Source organism: Panthera pardus, unplaced genomic scaffold (genome assembly GCF_024362965.1).
Source record: "Panthera pardus isolate Hobbes unplaced genomic scaffold, ASM2436296v1 HiC_scaffold_8, whole genome shotgun sequence".
NCBI classification, from domain to species: Eukaryota; Metazoa; Chordata; class Mammalia; order Carnivora; family Felidae; genus Panthera; species Panthera pardus.
In genome coordinates this window covers 131,469,371-131,488,120 of record NW_026527013.1, presented here as the reverse complement: position 1 = coordinate 131,488,120, position 18,750 = coordinate 131,469,371, and the positions used below count along the sequence as shown (strand labels likewise).

At 35.9% G+C, this 18,750-nt stretch overlaps 1 long non-coding RNA gene across 1 annotated transcript in view; it reads left to right on the top strand.

The window, feature by feature from the left end:
* LOC109248406 (uncharacterized) overlaps nt 1-15,257 on the top strand; it is a 123,267-nt gene extending 108,010 nt beyond the window's left edge. The window contains exons 2-3 of the long non-coding RNA XR_002072043.2: nt 14,639-14,713; nt 15,067-15,257. This is a non-coding gene — a long non-coding RNA (uncharacterized LOC109248406). The remainder of the gene's footprint in view (nt 1-14,638; nt 14,714-15,066) is intronic.
* Nucleotides 15,258-18,750: the final 3,493 nt, after the last annotated feature.

Below are 18,750 nucleotides of genomic sequence, written 5' to 3'. Positions count from 1 at the left end.
AGGTCTTTCATTCATTTTTAATTCACTTTTGTGTACGGTGTAAGAAAGTGTATGGTCCAGTTTCATTCTTTTGCATGCTGCTGTCCAGTTTCCCTAACAGCATTTGTTGAAGAGTGTCTGTTTCCCACTGGATATTCTTTCCTGCTTTGCCAAAGATTAATTGACCATAAAATAGTGGGTTTATTTCTGGATTTTCTATTCTATTATACCAACTTTTTATTCTTTCAAAGTACCTTTAGAAACATTTTGTCAACATGGAAAATATTCATTGGAATTTTCATCAAAACTATAATTGATTTGGGAATGATTGATACCTTAAAGCTATTTATTCTTCTTAGTATAAGCATCTTTTTATTAAAAAACCGTATAGTTATAGAGCGTTATAGTTCTCTTCATATAAGCTTCACATATTTTTCTAACATTAAGGCTATTCTTTTGTAGTTTATCTCTTCATTGGAGTTGAAAATGAGATTTCCAAATTATATATTTTTTACTTAATTGTATGTAGGTATGCATGTATTTATAGTGGTGGAATATAGAAAGGCTATTGATTTTGCATTTAAAAGAATACTCAGTTGTGTTATCTTCATACCCTGAGCTAAAGTCAACCAAAGAAAACACAGTTTAGTCATGAAATATATATTTCACAGATGAAGCCTATTTTAAAATCAACTTTCTGATGACAAAATAACAGTGGTAACCTCTGCAGTTTAGCAAATGTAACAAAACAGAATTCAGTTTTGGAGCTTTATATATTTTTTTCTTAAGATGTTACATAATTAAACAGGATTGGACTGGTCTTTTATATCATAAAAAAAGTTCATATCCATAGTCTAAATGACTATTTTCTGGATTATCTGAAGAGTCTTTCTCACATTTCCCCCTTCTCTCCTTCTCTACCTAAAAATTGGTTACCCTCTCTCCTAATGATTCTGCAGCCTGATTGACTCTCCATGATTCCAAACTAAAGCCACTGTACCTGGGGGTAAGTGTGCTAGAAGTGAGTGGAGGTTAGGAGTTGTGGAAAAACAGTAGGTGCTTTTTGGTAGGTTCATCTTCTCTCTGATTCTTCTTCAGTGAAAGGATAATCTAGGCTTGACTGTTACTAAGGATGTCCCTTCCAATGATAAATGTTATTTATTTACATGGAAAAATATATCTTTACATTTGTTTTCCAACATTTAAATAAATCATAACTTTCACAACAATGTAGAGATAAGGGGCCAACACAGCCCTCAGCAGCAACACCAACTTAACCCACTGGCATTCATTAAGACACATGAGTTTAAGACACAGCAATAGTTGTAATCTTGTGACAATAACAACAATAACATCAACAGCAACAACAAAAACAAAAACACATCAGATGAAATACATTAACCAAACTAACCATGCATTAAACATCTCTTAATCTCAGTTCAGTTTTACTAAACAAACCAACAGTAACCAGCTTAGTCCCCTTTAAGAAAACAAAGCAGCAAAATTTCAATGTGCTAGGTCAATCAGTTACTATGTGCTTTTTATTCATGACTACCACATCATCATTATGGTGTGTGTGTGTGTGTGTGTGTGTGTGTGTGTGTGTGTGTGTGTGAGAGAGAGAGAGAGAGAGAGAGAGAGAGAGAGAGACAGAGAGAGAGAGAGAGAGAGACAGATACACATAGGAAAGGGTAATTTGAAGGAAAGACCTGGGAGACATCATCAATCATCAATTTATTTTTAAACATTATTAAGATAAATTTAATCTCAAGATATAATAGATTCATCAATCCAATGTTCCATTGCTTGCATGCTGCCTCTACAGGGAGATTTTCCTTATAATTACCCCAAGGGTAAAGAAAGAAATCCCAGAGGAGCTGTGACTAAAGCAGAAGTTGAATTATTACTCTGCATTGTCTTCCTCACATAAAGAAGCTATCATAGCCTTAATTATGTCCTCCATTAATATACTGAAGCCATACCCTACCCCCCCCCCCACATGTGGCTGTATTTGGAGATAGCTCCTTTAGGAAGGTAATCAAGGTTAAATGAAATTAGGAAAGCAGGGCTCTAGTCCAACCGCATTGGTGCTCTTATGAGAAGGGCAAGAGACACCAGAAATGGATCTCATTCTCTCTCTCTCTCCCTCTCTCTCTCTCTCTCTCTGGATCTCATTCTCTCTCCCTCCCTCCATATGAGTACAAAGGAAAAGCCATGTGAGCACATAGCAAGAAGGCAACTGTCTACAAGCCAAGAAGAGGGCTCTCACCAGAAATTAAATTTACTGGCACCCTAATCATGGACAGAACTGTTACAAAATAAATGTCTGCTGTTTAAGCTGCCCAGTATGTGGTGTTTTTATGGCAGCTTGAGCTAGCTAATACAGAAGTTCATCATCTTTTAATTGTTATTCTCCTACAGTCTCTGAACTTCACCTGCAGTGTCCTACCATCATCCATCAGTTAACTTCAGTGTCCTCCCAAGGTGAGGAACTGAGAGATTTAGACACTGTTCATGTTTCTGTCTGTGATGTATTTGTAAATGTGTTTTATTGATTTATACGACATGTGGCTTATTATTTTCTGCTGGCCATTAAAACATACCTAGTTTGGATCCATGTTTTCTGGTTTTGCCTCTGGTCGTGCTGCTTCCACTGTTGTCAGAGGTGCCAAATGCAAGTTGGACTGTAAATGTGTATTTATTTTTCTCACTGGGATTGTAACTGGAAGGCTAGAACATCACAGATTAATCAAACTCCCCTTTTGCTTCAATACGGTGCCAGGTTCTTCACTTTAAAACATGCATTTGGTCCGTCAGATTGCCAAGTTTTAGGGTGATGGTGACAATCTTGATGAAGGGACCTCGGAATTTGAGCTTGCACTGTGGTTTGATGCTCAGGACACGGTCCATCTTTACCATATTCATCCACAGCAGTAGCATCACTAGCTGGGAGACTCATGAGAGACCACATTTGATGCTGCTGCTGCTGATAATAATAATGCCTGTGTTCCTGGGTCATTTATGAGGTGAGAGGAGGGGGCTGTGTATTCATCTTGCATCAATACATTTCATTTTACTTTCTTGTTAATTCTCATAGTTCTCCATTTCATCCTTTTCTGCGTTTCTCTGTATATAATTATACCATATGCAAATAAAGATAATTTTGCATTTCCCTTATAATAATGATGCATCTTATTTTGGTTCCATATCTTATGGCTTTGATTAGCACTTCCAGAACAATTAGATAACAATGAAAATAACAACATTTTTGTTTTCCACCTGATTTTAACTGGATACTATTAAGAATGAAGTCAGCCATTGATTTGAGATGTTATAGAAACAACACATGTTAACGCAAATTTATATGTGATTTTGGAAAGATTTAAAAAAATATGAATGTAAATTTTTTTTCTAGAATTTCTCTAATTTTATTGAAATTACCAAATTTTTTTTTTCTTTCCTGACCTATTGGTAGGAAGTAGTATACTAATTGTTTTCCTAATATTGAACTAACTTTGTATAATGCACAAGATTTTGAGTCAAGAAAGTAAACCAGACCACCCTCTGAGGAATGTTTAATCACTAAACACGTTGTACACATTTCTGTCCTATAAAAGATTCATGTTCAACTATGATCCCAATCAGCAACTTTCTCTTCCCACTAAAGGGAACAAATTATAACCCTTTCCACTGCTGCAGTAAACAGCAAACAGATTGCTGATTATACAGAAAGGGAAAAAACAGACATAGGACAGAGCATACAGATTAGAAAGAAGCCATTCCATCCTTAACACTAAGTAAATAGCAGACATTTTGCAAAGTGCATTAAAGGGAGCAGACTGCTATAGAAATCAATTAATACAGACTTGTTAACTGAGAGCAAACTATGAGCAATTATATTATCAAGTAAATAGAATAATCTGTAAATAGCAGTAAGGACCCCACAACAAAGAAACCACATGAATTGGCAACCTTTCCTTTTGTGTCCATAGCCTTCTGAGCTTGTCTCTCTAATTCAGCAGTATATCTAGTATTGGAAAGGAAAAAACAGAACAATAGGACTTATGAGAGGCTGTTAGGAGAAGTAACTCAATGGCATTAAACAAGAAGTGCCCTGACACTGTACAGTGGGAGAAAATTTGTCTCCAGCTGAGACTCCAGCAAGTAAATGACTATTCTTGCCCAGAGGAGATCTATTTAACTCTTCCTGTATTAAAAGCATAAAAGAAACTCTGGACAGAAAGAACTCTCATTGTGGTCAAAATGCAAAGGGCAGAAACATTGAGTGGAAGGTGACCTATCTGGCAGTTATTGGAGGTTCTCACATGGGGCTGGCACCCTATAGAAAGTACTGAAAACACCAATCTGATAAGAAACATGTGATAAAGATTTGGGAGGAGATATCCTGTAGTGAAAAGATGGTGGGAATTAACAGCAGGGAGCTAGATCTTGCTCAAGATATTTGCCATGTGGCCATGAACAGTAACACAAATTCTGAGACAATTTTTCTTCATCTGTAAAATGGAGATATTAATACCCACATGGAAAAGATATCAGAACTAGATGAAATGTATATGTATAGCATAGAGCAACACAGTAAATATTTTAAAAGATGGCTTGTTACTTTATTAGTTTTGGAGCAAACCTTGAGAAATATAACAGAAACTTGGAAATATATTTAAGATACAAATAAAGACCCTAACACAAAGACAATTTCATGACAGAACACTGTGGGGCAAGAATTATGTGGAACACATAAATATATTAATAAAACTTAGGAAGGAAAATCTCCATATGCACATGGATGGGAAGGGAGACTACCCCCTAAGCTCTATCAACTGTCAATCAAAATTAGCTCCTCAAGGAGGAGAATGGGAAATGTTTATCAAAACACAACACATATACTTTACAGGTATTTGGATTTATGTTCAAGTTAAGGCATAGTAATACAGGCACTGTTTCATTTTGAAGGATGGATCTTTCATCCATCTTTGAAGGATTCTCAGTGAATCCTCTTTTGGTCTTTATAAGATTCCATATTAAATAACCACATACAGAGATAACTTCACAGGGGACTCCAGAAATTCTGGAGTACAACTTGGGCAAACCAAGTTGGCAGTACCTCTTACAGAATCATGTTTTAACAAACTTCTTTTTTGCCTGGCTAGGTTATTCATCTTAACACTCATCACACTGTATTTCACATGTTTGTTTCAGTATTTGCGACTCTTATTCGACTGCGAGCTCCCTGAAAGCAGGTATAGTTTTATTCACCTTTGTGTTTCTTAGGACCACATACAGATATAGAGCTGCCTTAATGTCACTGTAAGACTGAGAAACTTCTTAGAGGCCCCACTCCATGTCATCTGAAACATGTTAAATTTTAGCAGTCACACTATGGCTCATTTTTACTGTATTTTACTGTAAAATTTTAAAGATATTTGTAATTTTTTTTGAAATTTGGTGATAAGCCAAACACTTTATGATTAGCTCTAATTTCTCTAGTCTCAGCTCATAATGCACATCCAGGAATTCTTGCAAAGTAAAATAATCTAAATTACAAATTGTTTTCAATGGTCATAAAATTTTAATGGACATGATGGACATGAACCTTAACAATGAACAAAGCTGGAGCAATATTAACTTTTGTAGACATTTAAACATTTATTACTTTACAATTTTCAGGGTTTTTTTCTTTTTATATTTTAGAATCAATGGTTTGTGGGTTTTTTTGTTTTTTTTTGTTTTTTGGTTTTTTTTTTTTTGCTTCTTCAGTTCTTAAATGTTGTCAATGGCCTTTGAAGAGCAAGAAGGCCTAGGCACCAGGCCTATTGGCACACCAGGGGTTAATCAACCCCAAGTGCATACAGTAGATGGTCAAGTAGTGTTTGTGGATTTGATGGGTAATTTGAGAATATGCACATGCCACGGGTATGTAGCACAGTTTGTGATGCAGCTTTATTTTACTAGTGGCACCACTAAGCCATTTTATACATAGCAGTGGCTGGCTACATCAGTCATAATGTTGGAAGTTGAGAAAGAGGCATTTTCAGAACTGAAGGGTTAAGTTGGCTGTCAGAACAGGCCAACAGCTGAGATCGCCCCATAGTTATCAGCACAGAATCTCAAGCAGACAAGTGGAAGTCAGACAACCTTAAGACTTCAGAGAGATGTTGGGCTTCACAGACATTGGCAATACCACGGTCAGGCCTTACTGCTGATATTCATGAAGGGAGGGAGACTGGCAGATGAGTTCACAAAAATAGATTGCTCTGATGCCATCTTTTCTAGGGAAGCCTGACTTCACAAACACTGTTCTCCAGACTATGTGTGAATGACTGCAATGAGCAGATGCTCCTGGGCTCAAGGGGCAGTCATTCCTCAGATGTATTATGGCAGAAAGAAAACAACTTTAAATATGGTAGTTGAGAAAGGCATTCAAAAGAGCAGTTGGATGGGACCCCAAGTTGAGATGGCTCATGTGTGCTTAGTCATCACCCCAGTGGCAATTACACCTGACACACCTGGACCTCTAGGTCTCAGTCGAGGTACTATCTGCCATGGTTTCATGGCTGCACTGTAATAGCTAAGCAGGATGGGAAGAGAGTTGAGAGTTTTAAAGTCTCAGTATGGATAGATATGATTCCTAAAAACCTCTGAGATTTCCACATCAGATTATTCTTTCAGGACTTCTCCAGGGTGAGAATCCTAAATGCTAGACCTTGGTAGACAGTTATTTACAATTGAAATTTCCATTTGCCTTAATGATTCCCAAGCATACTTGAACTATAATTGAATATCTAACTCTGAATTATGCTTATATTTTCATCAATTATTCAACTTTTTCCTTAAAATATATTGGGTATAGAATCTTTGGCATAACAATTAACAGCTGCACAAAACGCATCTCTTTTAGCCATATTGCCTCCAGGAATTTGATGATCATATTCATGTTTGGATGCTCTCTCTTACAAAAGGTTTTTGTAAGATAGACAAATGACAAGTATCATGTTATAGCTACTTTATTTCAGGGAAAATGACCATGCACTGCAGCAAAACTAACTAACCCAAAGGCACAAAAGTCTTAGAGAGGAAGGTTGGGAGCTAACACATAATGAGGATCTATTATGTGCTGAGAAGTTTGTATGTATACATATCTTTTAGTAAGCATTGCTTCACAATTCTGTTTATCAGATCCATAACTCTGACCATTTTCAAACAAAGTCTGGTACCATGAAAAACGCAAAGAGGGCTCTACATGACTTTGGAGCATTTATTCACTTGCTTAATAACCTTCAGTGACTCCCTATCTCCCACTAGGTCAATTTTATAATTCTGCTTGCTTTTCAAGATCTTCACTGGTCTCCCTACTAGCCTACCTTATTTTTTCTTTCTTCCCACATATTCCCTCTGAGCAACATAGGTCAGTATTTTTACTAACCTACAAACATACTTTGTTCATTGCCTGTTCCAAGCATCTTTCTTTCCTCTTCTGCCACCTATGTAAATGTTACCGATTCTTCAAGGATCCCTTCACAGCTCATTATTTAGCAGAGTTCAGGGACCAGAAATGCTACAGAGACTTTGTTAAACACGATCTTAACTATAATATGGTAATTCGCAAAGCACAGACTTAAAACAATGATGTGATAATGTAGTTAGTGCACATTTATTTATGGTGAAGGGAGCTCTGAGGTTTCATCTCCTTGGAATAAAGCAAAGTGCTAGCTGATTCCAGCAACTTCAAACTCTAAGTCCCTTGGAATATAAGAGGTGGCATTTTTCATGGGACCTGAGTTCAGTAATATAGTTTTTAATCCTCCATTGAACTACTTGAACATAAGCTTGACAAATTTCATTTTTAAAGTTATCAGGCTCTAAAGTACATTCCACAGTATTTGAATTTGCAGGGCTACCACTTCCATAATAAATACGAGACTTAGGATAAATAGGATGCCCACCTTCCTTTTCTTTTCATGAAGGGAGACTGCTCTATAATCCAGAATGGAACTCATGGAGACTAAGTATAACAGTTCATATTTTCTTTATAGGCAATACAAGAAGCCTAATTATCAAAGTCATACAACCTTTTAGTTTTGAATGACATTGTTCAGCAGAGGTTTTCACACTATGGTTTTATGAACATAGGCAGTTGTTAGAATTCTTTAAGGAAAATTTTTTATATTTAAGAATGTTTAAACACAATTTTTAAAAGTATCACTTTAAAGAGATTTATGATAATGGAAACTAAATGATACGCCCATTCCAAGAGTAAAGAGAACAATACAGTGCATTAAACATGGTCAGGTCAGAATCTGCTGCTTTTGATATAAGGTTGTTGATCTGGTAAAATTTTCCTTCTAAATACTCTAAAGTTACTATTCAGTCAATAAAATTTAAGAAGTATGCACTAAGTATTATTATATGTGAGCCCTGTGCTATGTACTAAGTGGCCAAAATCAGACATAGTTTCTGTCTTCATGGGAGCTTTCTGTTTGTGGAACAGACAGACATGATTGAAATGATCACTCTAATGACTGTATAATTACAAACTGAGCTAAGTTTTCTGAAAAGAAAATGAAGTGTCCTAGGAAACTTAGTTCTGAGATTCCAGGTTCTCTTCCAGATATATAATAGCCAAAATAGACATATTTCTGCCCTATAAGAACTAGACTACAGTTAGGGGGATAGGCATTATGTAAGTAAGTAAGTAAACAAATAAACAAATAAATTCAAATAATACTTGGTCTTATGGAGAAAACAAGGTGTACAGTGATGAAGAACAATAAGGAATGGGGCTGATTAGATAAAGAAATAAGAGGTACTTTTCTTAGGAGAGATACGTATGCTGAAGACTAAGGAATGAGAAGGATCCTGCCATTTCAAGGAGTATTGGGGGAAGACAAAATCATGTATAAAAGTCCTAAAACATAAAAATAGATTTGTTTGTGAAAATATCAGAGAGTATGCCACAGTGGTTGGAATAGAGGAGGGAAGAGAAGAGAGACATAAAATAAGGTGATAAAAAAACAGGTAGCAGTCCAATCATTAGAACCATATTGGAAATATCAAGGGGGGTTTGGATTAGATTCTAAATGCAATGAGAGAGCATGAAAGAGGACAAAATGATTTAAAGTTCAAATTGTTCCCCTTGGTAACTAAATAGACTATGACAGAAGGAATTGCAGTCAGACACTATTGCTGTCCTCCAAGGAAGAAGGGGTTATATTGTACCAGAGTCTTGGCAGAGAAGATGAATAAAAATACAGATTTCAAGATATTTTGAAGGAAAACTCAAGGAATCTGTTGATGCATTAGCTGGGGGAAGGCAGGAAGATTAGGAAAAGTAAATTAAGGATGACTCCCAGGTTTCTGACTTGAGCAACTGAATGGATACATCAATAGATGTGATGACATCTCCTAAGCTGGAGAAGTGCGAAAGCAGAACAAATGTGAACTTAGGTGGGGTGGGGTAAGGTGCAAAGGAATTTGGTTGCAGCCACATAGATTTTGATATGCCTGTAAGACATCCTAGTTGAAAGGTCAGGTGGGCAGTTAAATATGTATATGAGGAGACATTTGAAATGGACATAATTGAGGGATCTTCAGTCTGTAGATGATTTATAAAGTAATGGTTATAAACAGTACCACCAAAAGAGAGAATATAAAGAGAGAGGAGAAGGGGATCCAAGACCAAGTTCCAGAGGAAAATGTTCTAGGGAAAACTAACAAAAGAGATTGGGAAGGAGTGGTCAGTGAAATCTTGGACACTAAGACATGAAAACTAAAAGATAAGAGTGTTTGAAGAAATGTGTAATGTTATTGAGAAGTCAGGTACTCTTTTGGCTTTTACTCATTTATTAATTAATATCTGTGATTTTATTTTTAAAAAAGATAAATGTATCAAAATAACATCATGTAAAAATAATAATCCATAACAGAAAGAGTTGGTAAAGTAGTTCTATACACATTATCTCACTTGATCCCAACAATTAAATATATTTTATTACTGACTGTATTATACACTCAAAAACACTGGAGCTTATAAAAACAAGTAATATTTAATAATAAAGTCAACATTTATTAAACAAGTATGGTGAATTTCTCCTTTGAGAGGCATGTTCTAGCCTCTGTGGATATAGTTATAAACAAAAAAATCGTATCCTTGAATTCAAAATGCTTACTTTCCAATGAATATTGTACTATACTGATTACAATGTAGCACACAGGGCTTAGAAAATTATTAAGAGGTACAGAGTTTTAGTAATTCAAAAATATATATTCTCTCCAATGTTTATTGCAGCATTATATACAACAGCCAAGACATGGAAGCAATCTAAGTGTCCATCAATAGACAAATGGATAAGGAAAATGTGAGATACATGAGCGTGCACACGCGCTCGCACGCGCACACACACACACACACACACACACACACACAGTGGGATATTATACAGCCTTAAAAAGATGAGATCACACCATTTGAGACAACATGGATGGACCTAGAGGGTATTATGTTAAGTGAAGTAAGTCAGACTTAAGAAAGACAAATGCCATATGATTCCACTCATAAGTGGAATCTAAAAACAAACAAACAAAAACAAATAAATAAACAAAAACAGAATCAGACCTATAAATACAGAGAACAAACTGAAGGTTGCCAGAGGGGATTGGGATTGGGATGGGGATGGGCAAAATGGGTGAAGGGGAGAGGGAGATACAGGCATCCAGTTACAAAATGAATAAGTCAAGGGAATAAAAGGCACAGCATAAGGAATACAGTCAATGATACTGTAATAGCAATGTAACAGGACAGATGGTAGCTATACTTGTGAACATAGCATAATGTATAAACTTGTCAAATTACTAAATTGTACATGTGAAACCAATGTAACATTGAGTGTCAACTATATTCAGATTTCAAAAGTGCAGAATTTTGACCCGAGAGGTTCACTTTTTAAAAAATCTTAATTACTCATTAAAAAAATTTTTTTTAATGTTTTATTTTTGAGAGAGACAGAGAGAGAGAGAGCACAAGTGAGCAGTGGGGGAGGGGGAGAGAGAGAGGAGACACAGAATCCGAAGCAGGCTCTAGGCTCTGAGCTGTCAGTACTGAGCCAGACATGAGGCTCAACTTCATGGACTGTGAGATCATGACCTTGGTGAAGTCTGACACTTAACCGACTGAGCCACCCAGACACTCCTTAATTACTCATTTTTTTAAGAGTCCATTAGTATTGGGGAGCCTGCGTGGCTCAGTTGGTTAAGCCTATGATTCTTGATTTCCACTCAGGTCTTATCTCCCAGTTCCTGAGATAGAGCTCCACATGGGGCTCTGAGCTGACAGCTGAAGCCTGCTTGGGATTTTCTCCTGCTCACTGCCCCTCCCACACTCATCCTGTCTCTCTCTGTCTCAAAATGAATAAACATTTAAACAAACAAAATAAAACAAGAGTTCATTAGTATTAAGCATACACACATTGTTGTGCAAGAGGATCACTTTTTAAAATTCCTGCCAATGTTATAAATCTAAAAATAGTACTTTTTTGAATTTGAGGTAATACTATCTTTAGTAAACTAAATATACATGTTTACTCTTTGTCTATATTGACATATTGAGGGGTCTGTATCTTAAAACTTTTCAAAACCTTACCTATGCTCTGAGATTTCTTAATAATATTAATGCTTGCCAAGAATTTAAAAAGCATTAAAATCTGTACTGTTTGTGTCTAACCAAGTCTTTATCCATTTGGGCATTGTCCTGATATTCTACCAATGTAGTCACTGGAGCATATAGGCTTCCTGATATCCCATAAATATTGTCTACTTTGTTTTCATGGATTAAGTGAGTCTTAGAACCACCTTGACAAAATAGAATGTCACTAAGTTTGTGCTTTTTCAAACAATACAGAAAAAAGAAATTTCAATGTATTTAATAGCATATACTTTATCTTCTTTTTCTTATCCTCTTTTCCTCTAGGAATTTATTCCTGTCTAAAATAATCTATGAATGCTACAAAAAATGTGGCATCTTATCTGTGAAAGAGTCAGATAACATTAGTCCTTGGTAGATTTATCAATATGTCTGGCACTTAGGAGATTTATGTGTGGGTCATTCTGACAGGACATATGTAACATTGATTTTTTGGCTGGATTCGTGCTAACTGGACTTGACTGTATAATTTTGTGTTAGAGCCACTGACCCTCTGAAAAACTGCTTTGCATTTGTACTTTTGTTTTGGATAAAACCCGGTTTAGATTTCTTTGGCCTTCAAAATGACCACGATGGTCTCTATGGCTTTTTCTTTTTTTTTCTTTTTCCCTTCTGGAATTTACACTGGCCAAAGAACACTTTTCTTTTTAAAAACTGACTTTCACTGTTGCCATGGCTGAATCATTCTTAGAGCAACTTCAGTTTTACAGAGAGATTTTTGTTTAATGTCTTCTCTGGCATTTTATAAGGTTAAAGAGGCACTTAGCAATAACCTTCGTGTGCAGTACATATAGTCTGCAGTCATTGAAACATGAGTGCAGATGAATAGCTATGTTATTCCCACTAAAGAAAAGAGGAAAAAAAAGACTTAAATTCTATTGAAGCAAGTGACCAATGGTTCTCCATGTGGTAGTACCTCCTTGTAGGGTGTGTTTTGGGAAAGCATGGGTTATTTGGGGTTGTCACAATGAGGGTAGGCTCTAGTTTTTCAACAGAGATAGCCAAAGATATGTTCTACAGCATGCAAAGCAGTCCACTAACAAAGAATCGTCCCACAGCCCACATGACTTTCAAACATCCCACTGGTCACTTACACAGATGAAAAATCTGTTTATTATCTGAGCCTAGAAGCTAACTACATTTTATAGTAAGCACAATGTGTTTCTGTATGGTTTTCCCTGAGGTACTTTTTCCAGGAACGCCAGTACTAAGCAAATAGTGGGAAGATTTTATTTTGTTTTTTCTGGACTTTAACCAAAAGTTGTCTATAATTTTATAAAATCATGTCCTGATAGCACTGTCACTTGAGAGATTCAAGTCACCAGTACAACCAATTCAACATACCTGTATCAGTCTGCACTTACAACAGTCATATGTTAGGAATTCTAGGTATATACATGAAAACATCTCACCACTTCATTTTATTTTCTTCTGTAGTCATGACTGAGTTTTTTCATATTAAACATATAATATTTCATTTTATTCTTTCTCCTATTATGAAACCAGATCATTGTACTGATTTTTAAAAAAAAAAAATATTAGGGGTACGTGGGTGGCTCAGTCAGTTAAGCAACCAATTTTAGATCAGGTCATGATCTCACAGGTCGTGAGTTGGAGTCCCACGTTGGGTTCTCCGTTGTCACCATGGGGCCCACTTCAGATCCTCTGTCTCCCTCTCTCTCTACCCCTCCCCCACTCTCTCTCTCTCTCAAAAATAAAATAAAACATTAAAAAATATATTATAACATAGGATATACTATCTAAAGTGTCATTTTAGGATAAAAAGGGAACATTATAAAACATTTCTTATAAAAAGAGTTATTGGCTGAACACTAGAAAGAACAATTAATTTCTGACTTCTGAAACTTAAGAGAGAAGGGGAACTATCTCATCTCTTCTCTGGGGGGTTTTAGATGATGTTAATCTGGACAAATCACAGAGGCTTTCCTGGCAAGCATTTTGGAAGCACTGACCAGTTATGTCAGACAGATATAGACAAGGAATTCACCCTTTAGCATCACTGTTTATGTGGTATAATAGTCTATTTCATGATAGCCCTTAGCATGAGAGCCCTAACCTCAATCTCTAGAATCAGATCATAGCCTGATACAGTAAGTAAACATATCAGAAGCAAAACACTGGCCCTATTTATTCAGACCTGCCTTGGTCCTTGATTTGTACTTATCCCCTATATAGCCTGAGGGTCCTACTGCCTCAGAGAAGCCAACAATAAAGTCTTTCCCCATAGATGTACATCAAAGCTTTTTTCCCCCAAGAAATTTTATCACTGATTTGTGAACTTTGCAGTCTGGCCGACACTCCCTCTGTGGTCCAACCTAGTATTAGAGCCCGAGGAAAATTCAGGTAGGCTGTGTGTCCTTAGCTCCTCTCTGCCCATGCCCTACCCCCTCCTTCCAGAGGCTTCCAGGACCATATGCAAATATGTCCTCTAATGGTTGATGATCATCTTTTATTATTTTTTGACATAGGCTCAGCTATTTACTGTAATCATTGAGCTTTTAATGATCTGAAATGGACATAATAAAAAGTAACTAACTTTACAAGGTTGTGATAGAATCCTAGGCACAGGCAAGAAGAATTTTTTTAAAAAATTACCCAAATACACCTAGGTACTCAGGTGTGATGGTTTTTTGTGAAGAATCTATACCCACCATTCCCAGGTTCAAATGCCAGCTATGCCATTTACCAGCTCTGTGACCTTGGTCTAGTTATTTAACCTCTCTGGTTTAGATCTTCTGTACAATGGTGATAATAATAGTACATACCTACCACACAGGATTGTGATGAGGATTAAAGGAGTTAATGTATGCAAAGTTCTTAGGACAGCGCTTTGCACATAGTAAGCACTCAGTAAACACTAGTTATTAGCCCTAGGATTGTGTTTCTGTTTCCAGAGAAAATAAATGCAGACATTTATTTTCCCAGGTGTTCAAGTTAGAAAGAGAGCCAAACACTAATATGTTTGTTCATCCTCAAGTTTCTCTTGTGCTTTAAAAAAAGGTAGGAGTCCTTTCTTTTTCCAAATCACAAGTATGTGATAATTAAAATACATTCCCATGACCTCATGTACTTAAAAATGTGCATTATATCTTTCTTGTAAAATGTGAACCAAGAGGTGCTTTGGGCAAAGGTGGTTCCACTTAGGGGCTTAACCAGCAGGTTTAATTCTGATCCTAATGTTCCCTAGCTTCATCTATGAATCTAGTGACACAACATAGAATTCTTGCAACCATATAGCTTTTTCATTATTCTTTTTTGAATATTTGCTTTTTCCCTGTTGGAAAATAAAATTTCAAACCGCTATTCACATTGTTACTCCAATATGTCTAATGTGTCTTCATTACTGTTCACAGCACCAGTGATTACCACCGCGCCCAAACATCAATTAATGCCTGATGATGATTATGATGTTGATGTAGTCAGAACAGAGGAGCCCTTGATTATTCTCCATTTCTGTGTCAGATCTTCAGTGTATATCTAAATATAACCCCAGATCATCCATTTGGACTGAATTGCTTTATAATCAGTAAAACTGAATTTTCCCCCTGAATTTACTGAAACTTTTTGTCTCACATAGGAGTCATAGCCTAAAGGTTATGAAGATTCTAGCCTTCTCTGCTTGTATAAATTAATAATACCAGGATCAACATTTCCTTCTATTTATTTATATTTAAAGCACCTGACATGAGAATTTAGGGGATTCACCCAGATTTAATCCTTTATTTCAATAGTTTACATTTCTTTACTTTTACTATTTTTTTTCTTTTTCTATAGCAATCACTTTGTGGTTTTTATTATGTTATGGCTGGATTTTATGATATTAATGGCCAGATTCCAGCTGATTGGTTAGAAGGGGGAAAGGTAATGATGACAGGTAAAGATGAGATCTGCAGGGCTTGAAATCCTGTTCTCAGCAATTTTTTTTCTCTTTTCTCCTGGGATCCATTGTAAGACAGCACCATTTCATAAAGTGTCAGGTAATTGTTAACACTAGAAATATGTACTTAAATTTTCAAAGAACTAGAATAAATATTCAATCCATACAGACATAATTAGAATGATACATTTTATGTCTACCCAATTCCCTTGGATACATTTGCTCTATTTCCCAATAGAAAAGAAAACACATCCTATGAAATCTGTCAGGGAGTTGCCAAAGGACATTCTGCTGCTTCCATTAAAAGCACTGAACTTAAGAGAAGCGTATAGCTGTCCGTAACTCAAAGGATTCCTTGTTCAAAGACTAATGGCACCGCGGCTGCACATCATTGTGATTTTCTTTCATAACAGAGGATTCAAAGGTATTAAAGAGGCCTCAGTAAATTAGCATGCTTTTATGATCAATTTTAATTAATCATTTGAGTAAGACAATGTGCCACTACATACATCATATGGAGGAATTTATCACAGTGTCACTTGCTTATAATAAAAAATAACCCTTATTATCATAAAAGCTCCTTAAAATGGAGGAGGAAAAGACATTAAAAGTGGCAGGATAGAGAAAAGAAAGGAAAAGAGATGGATGGAAAGAAAATAGATAATAAAGACAGAGAAGCATTGTAATATTTAAATGCTAACAGTGAGTCTATCTTTGTTAACTTATCGTGTTTGGCAGTACAAATGAACAACAGAGTAGGGAAAGGCACGATATGTTAAATTATTATGGGTATGTCAGATAAGCATTTTGTCTGATGTTTCCATCTCTGCTGGAAGGCTGGCTTAAAACTGTGTGACCTATTCTCCAGGGAGTCAAAGATAAACACCAGCAATTGTGTAATTCCTCCCACTCTGATAAAGATAAATATGTTCATATTTTTCCCAGCTAATCCTCCTTGTTGGATGATAACATAAGGCTGCATCCATGTGACATACAGAGATTCAAGATATCTGCACAAGCATCCAGCTATCTGTAATACTGTCTGCCCACTAGGTCATCTTGTTATCAGGGGCCCTTTCAGATTAAACAAGTTTGTGGTAAATTAATGCAAAAATAAATCTATAAACCTGAATCTAAGGCAGTGGTACCAGTCTTGTGTTGCACAAAATTATTGTAGGAAAAGTTTTTTTAAAATGATGTTCAGGCACTATTAAAGACAAATTAAATACGTTTCTTTGGGTTTGGGGTCTGGGAATCTGTAAAAGCTTCCCAAATGATTCTAAAAGTGCAACTTGATTTGAGAATAGTATTAAAGCTTTTGAGAATAGTAAGTATACTCAAATCTTGTCAGATTTCAACCAAATAAATATCAGCCTTCCTAATTTGAAAATATGACAGGGTTATTTTCATTGGCTCAGACTGCAACAAAAATATATGTGTTAAAAAGTGACACATTAAAACCCAAAGCAAAAGTAAAGGGATTGTGGAAGAAACAACTATGAAGATAGGAAGTTGAACTCAATTCAACAAATGATTATATGAGCAACTCATAAGTGTAGCAGGTCTTATTTTGGTTAAATAATAAATGGAGGTAAATGAGGTAAATAAATGAAGTCACCAAATAGGATTACTTAACCAAGGATAGTGATTGACATTTACATATACTTTCTGAACATAGGATGAAATGAGAAAAGTGTATATCATAGGGAAGTGTTAAGGTAGGCAAGTGTTAAGGAAAACATTTTGGAAGTAAGACCCTCAGCTCTTAAATAAAAAAATACTGAAAACTGTGACTCTCTTGAACTGGAATGTTTAAAAATCAAGTAGACTTGCATCTGTCTAATGGAGTCACATTGTGTTATACTTTTACCATCCTATGTTTTTTATGTGGCTTCTCTATTCCTGCCTTTCTCCAAGTTCCCCGATAATCTATTGTTGACTCTTCATAATTGAGAGGAAATTCTACTTTTTAAGTCTGACTCAGGATTCTGTGTTATGCCCTTATCTCTGTACTTCATGTCATTAGCTTCAGTACATTTTAGCCCTGAACTACAGCTAGCAGGGTTTTTGTTTTTTGTTATTTGGATTTACCTAAGAGAATGTATTTCTACATATTGTTTTTTATATAATATTTTTACATAATATTTTATGTAAAAAACATTTTATAAAATATATAAATGTATAAAAATACATAATATTTTTAAAATCGCTTGAAGAACCCAACCTATAGTTTCATCTTCAAATTAAAGTAGTTTTCATAAAGTATGATGGGAAAACCTTAATTGCAAATGAGGTATTTTTGTCTCCCATTTTTATTGAGTTCTTAAGAACCTTATAGATGAATTAGTCCTTAGGAAGTCCCCATAGAAAGGAGAGTATAGACGTCTCATTTTATCTTATTATGTGCTTTGTTCTCATAAATCACTCATTAAAAAGAAAATAAAGCTAAGCTACTAATATGTTCCAGAAACTGTGCTAGGTGCTGAAAATATCATCATGAAAAAAATATTCTAGGGAGAAGAGACAGACTATTAAAACATAAATAAATATTTTCAGTTGGAAATAAGTCTAGTGATTAAAAATAAGCAAGGTGCAGGGATAGAGAGTCAGGGTTGCAATTTTAACTGCAATGAACAGGGAAGGCCTCAATGAAACTGTGACTTTAGGGCATAGTTTTGAAGAAAGTGAAGAGGCAAATCAAGCACTCTTCTACCAGATATTTTCAAGAACTAGGTAGAGAAAAGAGCAAGTATGCAGACCTGAGGCAGAGAAACACTCCATGTATTTGAGAAAGAGTGAGGAAATGAGAAGGCTAGAGAAATGCTAGGAAGAAGGCATGTATGGAGGAGGGGGTAGAACAATTCTTTTCTCAAACATACTTATGATGAAATCAGTTATCCCTCCTTCTATGCTCTGCACTTTGAGTCCTGTCCCTAAAAGTAGGCATTTGAGGAAGACTTGGAGCTCCTAATTTTGACAGAGTCTGAATAGAAGGAGAATTCATGCATTAATAAGGGCCCTGGCAAGAAACAAGGTACACTCAGGTAGGATTGCTAAGAGGATTTAAGTAAGGGAATATTTATAGAGGAGTGGCCAGCAGCTAGCAACAGCAGGAAACCATCACCTGAATGGTAAAGGGAGAAAATTAGGTTACAAGAAT